This window comes from Monopterus albus, unplaced genomic scaffold, assembly GCF_001952655.1.
Source record: "Monopterus albus unplaced genomic scaffold, M_albus_1.0 scaffold257.1, whole genome shotgun sequence".
Classification (NCBI taxonomy): domain Eukaryota; kingdom Metazoa; phylum Chordata; class Actinopteri; order Synbranchiformes; family Synbranchidae; genus Monopterus; species Monopterus albus.
In genome coordinates this window covers 456,316-465,596 of record NW_018128137.1, presented here as the reverse complement: position 1 = coordinate 465,596, position 9,281 = coordinate 456,316, and the positions used below count along the sequence as shown (strand labels likewise).

General features: G+C 40.5%; 1 protein-coding gene and 1 long non-coding RNA gene across 2 annotated transcripts in view; both read right to left on the bottom strand.

Annotated features, from left to right (window-relative positions):
• The window catches only part of creb1b (cAMP responsive element binding protein 1b), a 17,602-nt gene extending 16,273 nt beyond the window's left edge, over window positions 1-1,329 (bottom strand). The window contains exon 1 of the mRNA XM_020621303.1: window positions 997-1,329. The gene's annotated coding sequence lies outside the window, so the exon portion shown is untranslated. The remainder of the gene's footprint in view (window positions 1-996) is intronic.
• Window positions 1,330-6,002: 4,673 nt separating this feature from the next.
• Window positions 6,003-9,044, bottom strand: LOC109972451 (uncharacterized). The gene is made up of 3 exons (XR_002276689.1): window positions 8,766-9,044; window positions 7,620-7,719; window positions 6,003-6,664 (listed from the first exon to the last, which is right to left on the bottom strand). It is a non-coding gene; the product is annotated as an uncharacterized LOC109972451 (long non-coding RNA).
• Window positions 9,045-9,281: the final 237 nt, after the last annotated feature.

The window sequence follows — 9,281 nt, the reverse complement described above, 5'->3', positions numbered from 1 at the left end:
TGGTGTGTACAGTATGTCACTATAAGCTAATGGTGTGTACAGTATGTCACTATAAGCTAATGGTGTGTACAGTATGTCACTATAAGCTAAAACTCTTAAAATGTCGATCTCTGACACCTCAAAGTGTTTTTAAGTCTGAAGAAATGTGACACTTGATCGTTTCTACCCTTGAGTTTGAGAATGACTGTACTTATTTAATGACTAGGGGCCCAGACTGATGTCAGGCTGCACAGGTCTGGGACCTGTTGTTCTCACTGAGCTCAGTGATCTCACACTGTGCGTAGCTTCTCTCCGCTGCATGATTGGCTTCACACATTTCTCCCTCTGCTTTTCAAAAATCACTTGGCTGCTCCGTGTGTGACAGCAGAGCCACATGGCCGGGCACCGCCCCCTCAACACGCCGTCACATCCCCGGAGATCAGCAAACTAATCATTCCCTATTATTTGACCGCATATACAAGAAGTGTTTTCACGTCTCCAGGCCTCGGGTCATGTTTTCAACATGCGGCCTGCAGTGACCGATTTCTATCAGGACGGATAAAGCGGAAATAAGAGCACAATAATTATTGACTGTGCGGCGACGTGAGCAGGTGTAAAATCACAAATAATCAACGAGACTGAAAACATCAACGTAGGTCGTGCGAGTTCCAGAAAACGTGAATGGATTGAATGCGCCGTTCAGGAAAAATCAGCGCAAATCTGCGCGCATTCAACTCCGTCGGTTATAGCACATTTTACCGCCGAGCATATGAACAGTGCCGAGGTCCGACCACAGTTTGTGAAGTATTAACATACAAGTGTCCCTACTGGTTCGATTCAAAGCCACACATCGGCTCGGTTTGTCCCAAAGAGCCGCAGCCTCCCCTCCCTCCATCCTGCTACAAACACACTCGGCGCCATGATCTCTTTGTTTCCTCCGGGCCGACCCCGACCAGACCGACACATTCTACGGCAGCGTCCAGTCTCTCTGAGCCCCGGACACCGCTCCGTCCTTACCGATACAGACTCTCTTCGTCACTCCCAGGCCTCCGGAGCCCCACTTTTATTCTGGCCGACACGTAAGAGCCCGCGTCAGGCTACACCTCCGCCGCGTCACCGGGAACAACAACACGGAGATTGGAGAAGGACGAGAAAGCAGATGGCGACACTGACCGGAAATGAACGAAGTGCGCACGGAGAAAGGCGGAAACTACCGAGTAGAAGCGGATCTTAACGACACCCTCCTGTCTCGTGAAGCGTTGGGAAAAATGACCCGATTCTACAATAAGCACTTTATCAGCAGTTTTATAGTTATGTGGTAAAAGCACCAAATATTTATTAGCTAATATCGGTGGCCATAAAAGTTGTACCTGCGGTCTACAGGAGATATGGTGGGTCGGATCAGCTAAGTGACATAAAACAGATTTATTTATTTCATTTGTATTTCAACATGGTTATAAAGACAGTTTTGTTTTGTGGTTTGAATTTTCATTAAAAACGCCATGTTTTGTGACTGATCATTTGAACATGTAATCAAAACTCGGATTATTTGTTGCCTAAACAATAGGCTACAAACATCTGGTGTATTGAAAATATTACTGCTAGAAGTATTGTCTTACAGCAGTAATACTATAGAATTCTAAGGAAAATGTACTTAAAATATTTAAATATAAGTAGCCAGAGCCACAGAGGTTTTATAGTTAACTTACTGATAGTAAGGAGCAGAATTAACAGAACCTGATGTGACTATTATTACTTTATTTGACATTATTAGATTGTTGATTCTGATGCATTAGTGTTTAGGCTAACAGTTGAAGGTGAAGCTAGTTTTAAGTACTTCATATACAGTTAGCTAGCCCTATAAAATAAATGTATTAAAAACGTTTTGCCCAACTCTAAATACTGTGGATATATGATACTCAGCACTATTCATCCACATGCATACTTGTACCTATAGGCCTTGTTCACAGATGTCGCAGTAGGAAAATCACACTTATAAATATTAAAATTGATGAAGGCTAAATTCTGTTTAGCTGCATTACTTTCAGGGTCCTGGTATTGTTCGTGCTGGATCACTGTCACCCTGTCACACTTTACAGGGACATTTAAGTACAACAAACTCACTGCTAATGCTATTAATAAAATCTGTCTGAAGACAGACTTTTAGCAAAGCCATTATTACTAGAGGGGAACACAGGAGCAATAAAAAGCTCACAGCAATGCAGTCTGCAGGTACTCTGTACAGTGGAATTCATGCATTCATCTATCAGTTTATTAGATGCCAAGCAAAAAGTTATAGGCCTAATTCAACAGTCCCACAATAAATCCTCCTTCACAAAGGTGCTACTGTTTATTTTTTGTTCAGGCTGTTTCAGAGAGGTGCTCATTCAGTTGTATGTTCATCGTGAAGGCTGCATTATACAGAGAGTCGGATGTTATTCAGCCTAGCTTCACTGATATAAGTGGGACGGACAAATTAATACAACCATTGTCATATGACACTATACAGTTCGATGGCGCCACAAAGTAGATCTTCCAAAATGACCCTACAGTTGAATCAGTACCTCTCTAATGCAGTTTCAACAGCATCTAAACAGTCAGGGAGGAGGATTTATTGCAGGATTGCTGGAATTCTGGAAATTGTTGAAATAATTTTAACAAATTATAAATTGCCAACTAAGTGTTCTTCTCATAAGATTCATAAGAATTTTTTGAAAGTTTTGAAGCATAAGGACCTTAAACACCTATTAGTGCAGATCTTCTCTCATACATCACTGGGACAGTGAGGAGACAACCTGAGACATAAACCAGTTTTTATATTGTATCCTGGTTTTTAATTTTGAACACCAGTACATCTCAAAATGGTAGAATATTCTCCATCACACAGCTGAGAATGACATATATATGTCAGTAAAATGTATACTAGTCAGAGCATTACCTCATCTTTGACCACACAATAATACAAATGTGACAAATGACTGTGATGTAGAAAAGTAGAAAGCAGTACATGAAGAAATGCAATGCAAACTAAAATACAAAGGGACTGAACATTGAGCGATATCTACAATGAGCTTGCACTGGTACTGTGAACTCAACTGATAAAGCCCTGAAAATATAGTTAAGAGGCAAAGCATTTCCACTTGAATTCAAATTCTTGTTTTTCTATTGTCTTTCTTGTCTTTTTAAGCTTCCAAATGGAGAGCATCACATATAATCTGACAGGGTTTCTGTTTGTTTTTTTCGTGGACCCAGAGCTTGACACAGGACGTAGATGCAACCTGGTTGTTATCTCTCCACATGGTGGTGCTGTAAAGCTGTGTGAACTCTAACCATGTGTGTCATCACACAGATATGTGGAGTTTATCAAGGCAGTTCCTTTTATAATCCTCCTGATGCTCGTTGCTGATGTTTTATCTGTTTAATAGCATTTTACTGCTACACACCATAAAAAACACCCTTTTTACGGTGACACCAAACACATTGTTTGGGGAATTGACCCTGCCTGTGTAATGAACAGCAGTGAATTTGCAGCCAGTTATTAAAAAAAAGGAGGGAAGGAGGGGGGAGACCATTTTGACCCAAAGAGAAGAGGAGGAATATTTTACATGAGGGGGCAGGAAGCCTGTCCTCCACGTCCCATTAGAGGTTTCAACATGGCTGATTTTTAACTGTTTTCTGTTTTTCATTAGTCAACATCCACTTAGTTACAGTATATAAAAAAGAATGCAGCATTCTTAATTTCATTTCTCAAATTACATTTTGTAAATTGAAAAATAGATATTTAAAATCATATTTATAGCCTGAATCCTACAGTATAGTATATAGATGAAATATATACAGAAAGGAAACTAATTAAAAGAGAATAAAATCAAGTGCTTTTGCTTTCAAAGATGATAACTGGATGATTAAAAATGATGTGAAACATGTCCTATGGACTATCAGAAATGTTGGAGAACAATGTTAAACAACACAAAATAAGGGACTATCTTTCATCATAGTTCAGAGACTTAAGAAATCTGTATTAAGAAGCCCTGAAGCTCGACAGTGGTTAACCAGCAGCTCTCAGTACTCGCCTGGGTTTCTGCATTTGTTGCTCACAACAACAATTATTTTGCTATTGAATTTATTTCAACCAGGACAACCAATGCTTCAAAAAAGCAAAGCAGTGCAGGGTGCTTGTTGGGCAAATGACGATGTCCAGGTCCTACTTAGTATTAGGGATTCAGTCCATTCAGAGGGAGCTGGAAACCAAAGGGACCAAAAGACACTGAAATACAACACACAGTCAAACAATGCAAGGAAATAAAAAAAATATATAGCAAGATTATGGAAAAATAAATCATATCAGTGGCGGAATCAGAAAAAACCAAAGTGTAATCAGTTTTAACAGTAATGCATTCCTTTGTTAAACAAAACATTTTCACGGTCAATCTTCTCATCATGAGGAATGCTACTAATCCTGGGAACACAGTTATATTATATCCTGTGGTTTTAAAGAACTGCCAAATACTTAAAAACAACCCTGATGATATCAGCAGTTTTATTCAGTTGCATCATAGGAAATGTAGGATGTGGTACTTTTGGACTAAACTCCAGATTAACATCAGGATATCTGAGTTTCTACTGCTTCAGTGTTGGCCATTATTTTTTAATCTGTCTGTGACAAGTCCCTCAACTTTATGGAAGTGCAATACTAAACATTTTTCTTTATCTTGTGGTAATACCAGGTGGAAATGAAATAATAGTATCAGAATGAGTTGGGATTTACAAATACAATATATAAATTGGGTTTTTCTTTAAAAATACCGTAGAGCTACTACAAGTCTACACAGGTGAGCAGTCTTATTTCACAATATGCTCATGTTTTACATTTTCAGGAGCATTGTCTCTGTGTTTGTGTTCTGTGTTGTAGGCAAAGATTTTTTTTAATTTTCAGTGAATTCAAACCCCTGCTGCTCAGTTTCACTAACACTTGGAGTGTTTCTGACACTTACAAGAAACTGTGAAAAGTTACCTATCTGAAAACATCTTGCTTGTGTGTATAGATCAGTGAATTCCAAAGCTATGAGCACGGTGATCATAGTATAGGTTCCCACTCAGTGACAGGAAATCATTTTAGTTTACGAGAAGACAGAACATTTTCGATCATCTATGCCTTCATCAGTGTCACAGTTTCACAGTCTAGCTAATAATAAACATTACATTCAGATGAATCCTCTCAAGATGATTAGTCTACACCTGGTTGTGTGAAGTCCTATTCAGTGATCATCAGGAAAACACTGATTTTTCTGAGCATGGTGCAACTGTATATGTAAATGTCCTTTTATTTTTGGCCATGTTCAGGTGTTTGTGTTTAAAATGAAGACAAAATGAAGGTTAGCAGGAAAATAAAATTTCCAGGACTCAAAAACAGACAGTGAATAACATATTGCTGGAGAGGTAGTGCATTTTTGATCAAAACAAGATTTAAAAGAGGGAGAGGGAAGCATATTCTCCAAGTAGAAATAAAAGTGATTGTACGTGCACACACACACAACCCAGACAGACACAGACAGAGAAAGAATCAATAGGGGCATTTGGCCTATTATCATAAACACACAGTGGATGTGTGTGTGTGGGAAGAATGGTGTTTTTATCTCCAGATGGTTGACTGAGACTTGGCTGGTTGGTACAGACCGTCAGAGAGAGAAAAACAGGCAGAAGGCGTCTTTTCTACTTGAGCTCAACTAAATGTGTATGTGTGTGTTGGAGTGGCCACGTCTGCCAACCTGCCTGCCTGTGTGTGTACATGTGCATGTGTGTATGTGATTGACCTTGAGAAAGGAAGCTCAGTTAGAGGAGAGAGGGATAAGGAGCCCACCTCCCCCCTCCAACCCCCTTCCCTGGGTAAAGAACGACTAGCTTCTCATCCTCTGCCTGTCTTCTCTTCTTCTTTCTTCTCCCGTCCTTTTCATTTCTCTCTCTCTCTCTCTCTTCTTCTCTTTGTCTGTTCTCTCCCTTTTCACTCCTGTTCTTGTTGCTTCTCATTTTAATTTGTTTCCTCTCTTCTCTTTTTCCCTTTTCTTGCTTCCACTCATCTCCTCATCTTTTCCCTTGATATTTCTTCATCTCGTTTCTTTCATAGCCCCTTTTTCTTTATATTTCCTTTGCCATCATCTTGGTCTCCTCTCCTTTCATGTCCTTTCGTATTTTTCTCCTCTCTTCTCCATCCTCTTCTGTTCACCTTCTCCCCTCCTCCTTATCTCCTTGCCTTGTTTCCTTTTCCCTTTGCTGCTTTACTCCTTGTTAGCTTTCCTCTCCCCTTTTAGCTCCTCTCATTTCCAGTTTTCTCATTGTCTAATTGCATCTCTTCTCCTTTCCCCCCGCTCTCCTGCTTTCCTCCATCCTCATCTCCTTTTGTCTTTGCCCCTCTCCCCTTTAATATTTCTCTCCTTTTCCTCTCTTCTCTTTGGCTCATCTTCTCTCCTCTTGTACGTCCTGTTTTTGTCTCTTCTCCTTGTCTTTTCTCCTGACATCTCCTCCCCCTGCGTCCACTCTTGCCCGGTCTTCTCACCTAGTCTCATCATCATTTTTTGTCTTGTCTCCTGCCCTCTCCTCTCCTCTTTCTTGTCTTATCTCCTCTTCTCCCCTCTCCCTGCATGTCACCTCTGTTCCTCCAACACTCCCTTTCAGCGGCCAAGGTGCTCTGCATGAAAGAGAAAAGAAAAAAAACCAGACACGTCTAAAGAAAAGGAGAGCGGGGAATCAAATGCCATACTAAAATACTAAAAGCTCTTTGAAAAGCTTTGGAGATGGCAGGATGTCCAGGGGGTAATTTAAAAACCTGCCACGGGAAACAGTCAAAGAGAAGGTGTAACAGTGTCTGCAATATGCTTCATAGTCACAAAGGGTCCAAAACAGCGCTTTGATTCTTCCACAACACTTGTATCAGCACGTTTCAACCTGTTAAAGAGTGTGTTTTCTTTCACATGATTTGATTTTGTTCTGTTGGCCTTTCAAATAATGCCACATGGATTCTTTCACAGTGTGTTTGCTGCCCCACTTTTTCTGTTTCTCTATAGCCACTGGAGGCAGTGCACGTAACTCACCTTAATTTAAACCTCTGTTTGTCTTTCTTTTCCACCTTGGAACTCTCATCATCTCTCAAAAGGTAAAAAGAGACTGAGTTAATATGTTTTTTGTTTTGTTTTACAGAAGGCTGGAGCCAATCCCAGCTCACACTGAGTGAGAGGCGGGGTCCTCCCTGGACCCTGGACAGGTCGCCAGCCTATCACAGGGCTGACACTTAGAGACAGACAACCACACACATCCACATTCACTCCTATGGGCAATTTAGAGTCGCCATTCAGCCTATGCTGCATGTCTGGACTGTAGGAGGAAGCCGGAGAGAACTCACACTGCCACAGGGAGGACATGCAAACTTTGTACAGGGTTGGCCGGGGCCTGGACCCAGGACCAATGTACCACCATGCTTCCTACCAACATACACTATCCGTCAAATGTTTGGACACATTTTCCCATTGAACTGAATGGGAAAGTGTGTCCAAATGTTGGACTGGAAATGTATCTAGACAGCACAGTTTACCATTTGCTCTTTCTCAGCCACAGATCTTTTGTATCATGTGTGAGTTGAGTAAAACCTGTGTGGAGGAGACTTGCGTCAGACACCTAGCATAGGAAGATGTTCCAGTAGACCAATTTTGTCTATTTCATCTGTCTTCTCCTTGTTTCCACTGTGACCTTTAAAAGAATAGAGGAGAAGACATGAGAAGAAGCAAGAGGAGACCTTTATCACTGGAGTGTATCCCTGACTTATAATTTTACACTTTATTGGTTCTCCTCAAGTATTCACTAACCAGACTGGCAATCCCTGCTGCATAAAAGCTGCTATATCCCATGCACGGTATAAATAGTTAATTGTTTCTGATACATTTATGATAACTTTTTTTATTTTGTAGAAATAAACTCCAGAACTTGTCTTAATGTGTGGAGTGCTGTCAAAGCCTCCTGTGGCCCAGACTCATCGAACAGCAGTGGCAGCGCTGCAGAGATGTCGCTTTAACTAGCTAACCAATTAGTTGACTGAGAACTCACTCACTCAGCTGACAGTGGTAGAAAGTAACTAAAGTACAGTACTTACAATAAGTACACTTTTCTGCTACTATATATTTTTACTGCACGACATTTCATAGAGATACTATTTACTTTTGACTCCATTACATTTATAGACTTGCATGAGTTACTTTGTTGATCAACACTTATACAACCAGTTTATTTATTTAGAGACAATGCACATTATTTTGCATTATCAAATGAACCAGGTTTAGCCAGATAACATTAAAGTATCTTTTAAGTTACTCAAACTGTCCATTCTCAACAACTTTAACAAAAAAGAGAAAAAATAACCAGTTAACCGTTTTAATCATATTTACCATGACACTACAGTATCATCATAAATAGGCAGGCACACTTCATTTACTAACAATGTAGCTAAAATCACAAGGGTTTTCCACATTTTACATCCATGATTATTATATTCATGCACTGAAAAGGAGCTTTATTATTGCTTTGCATCCACAGAGAAGGAGCAGGCATCTCATTTTTCTGTCTGTGCATCCTAATTTCTACATTTAATGTCTGGGTAGGGCAGCTCCTCATTTCCCCTGAGCACAGACTGAGTGCATGCAGAGGAGGAGTGAGAGGCGAGAAGAGGCGAGTGGAGGAGGCCTTAGCAGGGCTATTTTTACGAGGCACATAATAAAGATATGAAGATGAAGCATCTATACCTGAGGACCTTCTCTCTGCTCCCAGCCTGGTCTGACAACCTCTTTTCTTGTGTCTGTGCTTTGGCTCCCATGGAGGATAGAGAGAACAGGCTGAGATGAATGAGAGTAATAACCCTACTGCTAGGAGAGAGAGAGCAGTGGGGAGGGTCATGGCGGTGTAAACACCAGAGCAAAAGCTTGCAAGTCTTTGGTTCTATTTTTACTATGGCACAAGGGGAAGAGGAGGGGGAGGAGAAAACAGAAGGGAGGGAGAGAAGAGGAAGTGGTATGAAAATGTGAATTCTGCATTATTCATGGACCCAGTGGAAGAGTATATACAGCAGCTGTGGAACAACTTTCACAGCCTGCACACACATTTATAATTATGAGGACGCTTATTGAGAAAATACATTCCCTAGCCAGTTACTTTAAAGGGCAATGTCACTTATTTTACACATTAAAATACAACATATACATCAACATCAAATCAAATGTGGAGGTTTCTAGTTGCCTACTACAAATACCTAACAAAGTAAC